Source organism: Paramormyrops kingsleyae, chromosome 2 (genome assembly GCF_048594095.1).
Source record: "Paramormyrops kingsleyae isolate MSU_618 chromosome 2, PKINGS_0.4, whole genome shotgun sequence".
Lineage (NCBI taxonomy): Eukaryota > Metazoa > Chordata > Actinopteri > Osteoglossiformes > Mormyridae > Paramormyrops > Paramormyrops kingsleyae.
In genome coordinates this window covers 6,365,131-6,370,988 of record NC_132798.1, presented here as the reverse complement: position 1 = coordinate 6,370,988, position 5,858 = coordinate 6,365,131, and positions in this window count along the sequence as shown.

Below are 5,858 nucleotides of genomic sequence, written 5' to 3'. Positions count from 1 at the left end.
ATTGGAGACCTGACGGCAGATTGGCGGCACGTAGCCCACCGAGGGGGGGGGGGGGTGAAGACGAGGTGGGGGACTGGAAGAAGGTAATGTGAGGAGAGATTGACGGAGGTCACCCCCCCCCCTTACCCTCAGAGGTCAGAGGCAGGTAAGAGGCAAGCGTCACTGACCCAGGAGTAAATGCCTCTATGCAATCACTGCTGCATCCTCATCAGAGGCGGTCGGCGGGTTGAAACGCAGTTCAGCCGATCCGAGGGCTCTTTCACCGCTGGTCTCCTTTAATCAACGTCTAGGTGTTCGCAATCAAGACTAGACATCAAGATAAGACTAAGACTCTATATTCAGGGGTCATGGCTTATTCCTCACAGTGGAAATGGGGTCCAGGAGAGAATGCCTGTTATGTTTCTACTTTCCTCTTGCTTTTGCTGCACTTGTTCTACTCGATGTACCACAGAACAGAAGCATTTGGAAGGTCATGGTGTCTTAGCCAGATGTCTTCATCTCTGGCATTTATTCATTTATTCTGACATTGCAGAGACCATTCTAAATTCTTTCCTGTAATTTATATATCACTTTCTGTTATGTCATGGTTAAGATAATTTATTAGCTGTTATTTGATGACCATAGCTAGTAGCAGGTTAGTATTGGAGATGGCACTACTTCAGATGATGGTCTTCCTGGCTTTAAGTTGGAGCATATTAAGTATTTTGGAGTTGGTAATTATAAAGATGAACAGCGTTTATGTTTGTTTCCCCTTTGATCCGGTGCGTCCTCTGTAAGCCACGACCGCAGAGAGACCCTTTCAGTTGTCATAGTCGCCGTGGAGCTTGGAGTGTCAGCAAGTCTCCGGACACATGTTTGTGTCCCAAGCTGGTTGCCTTGTCACCAGTCTGCCTGTTCCAGGGAGGGGGGGGGGGGGCACCACTTGTCTGCCCGGGGGGGCGGGTGGGCCAACGATGAGAGAAAATAGAAAATGGAAAATTCCTGTGTGAAGTGCAGCCGTTGGTGATCAGGTGTGAACTGCAGACTGGAGATCTGAAGAGGGAAGTGGAGGGGGGGCATAGGCAGCTGCCCCCGCCAGCTGGAGCTGCTGCCATTTTGGGAGCCCAGACTCATTTATTGTGATCCAGGCGGCAAACGCGGCGTGGCATAGAATCGTACTCAGTGCCTGTCGCCTGCACCCTTGTCTCTGCAGTAACCCTTTCCTGATCATATAATCCACCATATTCTTCCTCGCTTTGCTGTGATGTCACTGATGTATCTCTTGTCACCTTTAAAAATGACCACTATCCACACTTTGAAATGTATATGCTTTACATACATCCAAGCTACAATTAATTATACAGTCAAGTCACAAGATTAAAATCAGTATATTAGCTGACAGCATTTTGAAATGTGCAGTGTACAGATATGTAACAGTTGTGCACTTTTGTAAAAATCCAGTATGGAAAAGATTAAATCTAATGTTAACCCTTTATCATCTTAAAAAATAACCACCTTGTAAGTATATAAATCTAGCCTTGAACACATGGCTAATAGAGGTTGGATGTCCCACTACAAGTGAAATCCCCCAAAAAAAATTTTTTCCAAATACTTGTCTTAAGGGGGTCACATTTTTAGAATGTTTATTGCTCCCCCCAAAAAAATTAAATAAATAAACTTTATTTTGATGTTGAGGCGTGAAGCTTGTTGTATAGCTGTTAAGTAAATTAAATTAATGATTCTTAAATGATCTGCAAGTCACTGATCTGGGACATATTGCCAGTTTTAAAAAAGGCACTTAATTCCTGCCGTGTTCAAATTCTGTATATAAAGCTCAGTCGGGCTTAATTCAGTAAAACGAGCAGCTTGTTTCTTTTTCACTTAATCCTGATGCCATCCTCTGGCATGCAGCTGAAGTTATGCATCTGAGCCTCGAGACTGTAACACAAAGATTCTTCAGCTGTGTTCGGTGTCTCTCTGAAGGAACCGACTGCTTCACAACGCCAGAGCCCCCAAACCTCCTCCTCTGAGCGTCGCTAATGATGCAGATGCCCCCCAGAAAGTGATACCCCTGCTGTGACCCTGTGTCAAACCCCGCTACATACGCACCCAGTTCAATTGTTCCTCCTTGGCAGTGGGACAGCAGCCAGCTATTTCCACGGATCTCTCACATCTGAGTCACGTTCTTGGTTTTGGCGATCGCGGTTCCCAGCATCTTAGCCTTGTGTCTTAGGGCAATATGAGTTTGTATGCAGCTTACGGGTATTAATTGTGAATCGGCCACTCAAGTTTCAGCCAAATCGGCAAAATCTTTTATTGAATTCTGTGCAAAAAATTGAATTTAAGTTCAAATCATGGGCGGCAAAGTGATTTCACTGTTGGCCCCTTGAGCAAGGTCCTTAACCTCCTATTGTTCCACAGCATGACTGTCTTCTGTTGTCACAAGTAATGCATGTCAGTTTTGGATAAAAGTTCCTGCTAAACAGATCAAATGTAAATATAAAATTTAAGTTTTTACATTGTTATATATTTTTTAGAATTCTTATAATAATTTGACAAATATTACTTAAGTTTTGTTTCCCATATTTTCTTTATTCCTAGCTCCTCTTCTGGCATAAAAAAAATCTTTTGAAAAGGTATTAAATGTAACCCCCCTATTTTTAAAACCATGTTCTAAAATAGGTGACCATGACACATGGAATTATATCTGTGTGTTCAGCATGGAATGGAATTGAACATGCGACTCACAGGATTCCTGTTAAATGCATTTGACCCCAAAGTGCACGCTAACCATTCGCCTGATCACTAACATCATCTTCATTAGTCAGAGCACTAGACTAAGAGTTCCTGACAGGACCAGCTGAGGTCTAACCCCAACCCTGACAGTTGCTGTCATTGCAGTTACGCATTTCTGCTGAGGGACAGAGAAGCAGTTGCGATTGCTTGAAGGATAACACAAATGCAGGGTGTTATTCAAGAAATTCATCATCCATGTTGTTGATGATTTGCTCATAATGGAGGAGGAGTCAGTACTCAGGTAGTGTGTGTGTATGTATCTGTGTGTCTGTCTGTGTCTGTAAATGTGTGTGTGTCTGTGTACCTGTGTGTGTCTGTGTACCTGTGTGTGTGGATTATGTTTATATTAAATTCTGGGGACCATATGTTCCCCACAATGTAATAAAAACCTGTTATTTTGAACTTGTGGGGACCATTTTTCGGGTTAAGGTTACTTATGGATAAGGTTAGGGCTGGGTAGGGTTAAGGTTGTCATACTGGGATTAGATTTGAATAAAGAGTCCCCACAAAGATACAATTACAAACCTGTGTGTATGTGTGTTTGTGTGTGTGCGTGTGTGTTTGTGTTGAAGCCAGGGAGGGGAAAGACATCCTCATCACAGATAAAAGGGGAGGGTAAAGGGAACTAGTTCAAATTTATTGCTTCTGTCAGTTGTGTCAAATGGTCAACTTTTGCAAATGGCTGGATTGTGTGTGGGGGTTGGGTGTCCCCTGTAATAATTACAGGTTTGCCAGTTTTTGACCACATTACTAACTTACTAGCTGTAAGATGGAACTTTACTGTTTCATAAAGGTAAATAAATTACTAAACCTAAGACTGAATTTTTATTCTCTAGGTATCTCTCTAAAATATCAGCATGACCTATAATAATGCTATTTAAATGAAAACAGAGCGATAGCAGTAAACAGTTTGATTAGGAGTTTGGACATTGTACCTGTCTCATGGTGGATTAGGGCAGTGTTTCTCAAACCGGTCCTCGGGAGCCCCAGACGGTGCACATTTTTGCTCTCTCCCAATTCCCTGGGAGTTGGGAGAAAGCAAAGATGTGGACTGTCTGAGGATCCCTGAAGAATCACTGAATTAGGGGACCACCCACTTTTCTCTACTTCTGTGGGGTCATAATGGTGACCAGTTGTTTTTTATGGCTATAGTTTTTACGATGTGTTCGGAGCTGTTTGGGGACCACCACACAACCTCCCTCCCCTTCTTTTTTATTTGTGACCCAGAGCATGGTACTGTGTGGGTTCAAGACCCAAAATGTCAATATCTGCTCCCTGGTAAAATGTAATCTACCACTTCAATGGTCAAAAGGTACAGGTGCAGGCCAACATGTTAAGAGATGTACTAAACTGGAAACAAAAGATGAATCTGCTTATTGTGAACAATATAAATGACTCAGGCTGACATGTTCGTACAGATGGGAATGTTACTGTATATGTTCAGATATTTGATTTTCCATACACTGCAACATGTCAATGAAATAGCTTATGAAAGTGTAACTTTTCACACTTGCTGTCATTTTCATAGCATGTTTGTGAACAAGGTAAGTCCAAAGTATTCCAGTGCTGCCACCTGCTTATTTTAATTTTCTTCTCATATTGATGCTCTGTTTGTTCATCCGGGAGACTAATGACAACAACTCTGACAATGTCTGTCAGACTCCAAATCTTCAGCGTTATTTAATTTCACGTCTACATTTGGCACCAGACTCACGTCCCCCCCACCTGTTAAGCATTTCTGCAGTGTCACCCACTTTTTTATTTCTCTTGAAGCTCTCAGCAGGACTCCGCATATTTCTTTCCATCCCAGAGGAATGCTGGGTACCTTTGGCGCGGATGAAGCAGATACCTGTTAGGAGGGAAGCATCAGGTTGTTTCTCTCACGGTTTCCAAGCCCATAAAGCCGGCCGACGCATGAATAAATAAGATCAGCTTGCATGTCCTTACATCTCACTGACACTTTGTAAACTGGCAATGGTTAGGGGGGGGGGGGGTGGGGTTCGTGAGACTATATATTATTTTGCCACACATCCCACTCCCAAAATGCCTTGCTGACACTCAAGGCAGCGTCCTACAGCACTGTGAATTCCACAGCCATGATGCCAGCTACTACCAATGCTCCCTAACCCCTTAGCCTCCGACAGATTAGCTGAAGAATGAGCCTCCATAACTGTAGGCTAGTGAGGCATTTCTACATGCACTAGATCACTACCTGTCCTACTGCCTTACTGACGGTTTTTAATCTTCCAAGAAAAAGCACCATGTAAAAAAAGTAAAAAAAAATAATCCCTCATTGCTCCCTCATGAAATGGGCACTGATTTCAGTATTTTCATTTCATATGAATTTCAACTGTCTATCCATGCTAATAGAATCATATTAACAATGTATCAACCCGATTTCTGAAATTTACATGAATAATTAGTGATGGAACAGAATAAATGTCCATCATTGTTTTAAAGGAGTTCGTTTAGGATTGTCAGAAAGTGATACATTGAGCACTTTGATCTTTTTGCCTGTGTGTGAATATACCTATATATATATATATATATATATATATATATATATATATATATATATATATACCTATATATCCCTCCTTTTTTAAAGTTACGAATTTGCTTTAGTATTACATGTACATGCTAAATTTGCATGTAATATTGAATAAATTGTACACAAGTAAAGGACAAAAAAAAGTCCTCAGACTGACCCTAATGTCTTTATAACCGAAGTGTATTTCTCTGGAAGTGGAAGCGATACAAATGGATGTTCTGAAAGCTCTCCTCAGGTGACACGCATTGCTAAAACGCATTCTCCCCGCTCGGAAGCAAAATGCGCCGTCTGAAGCAGCTTATACGTTATCTTTGACAACTGACTCGCAAGACAGATGGATCAAGGGAAGATGTAAGGACAAGGATTGGCACAATAAAGATGCAGACTCCTGTTACGCCATGTGCTGTATAGGAATGCAGTCTTTATAGCAAAAGCATGGTTTTAATGGTGTAATTACAGAGCAACCTGACTTTTAGAGAGAGAGAAAAAAATTGCTTTTAGGTCCCTTGTAATCTTCGGTTTAACATTTCGT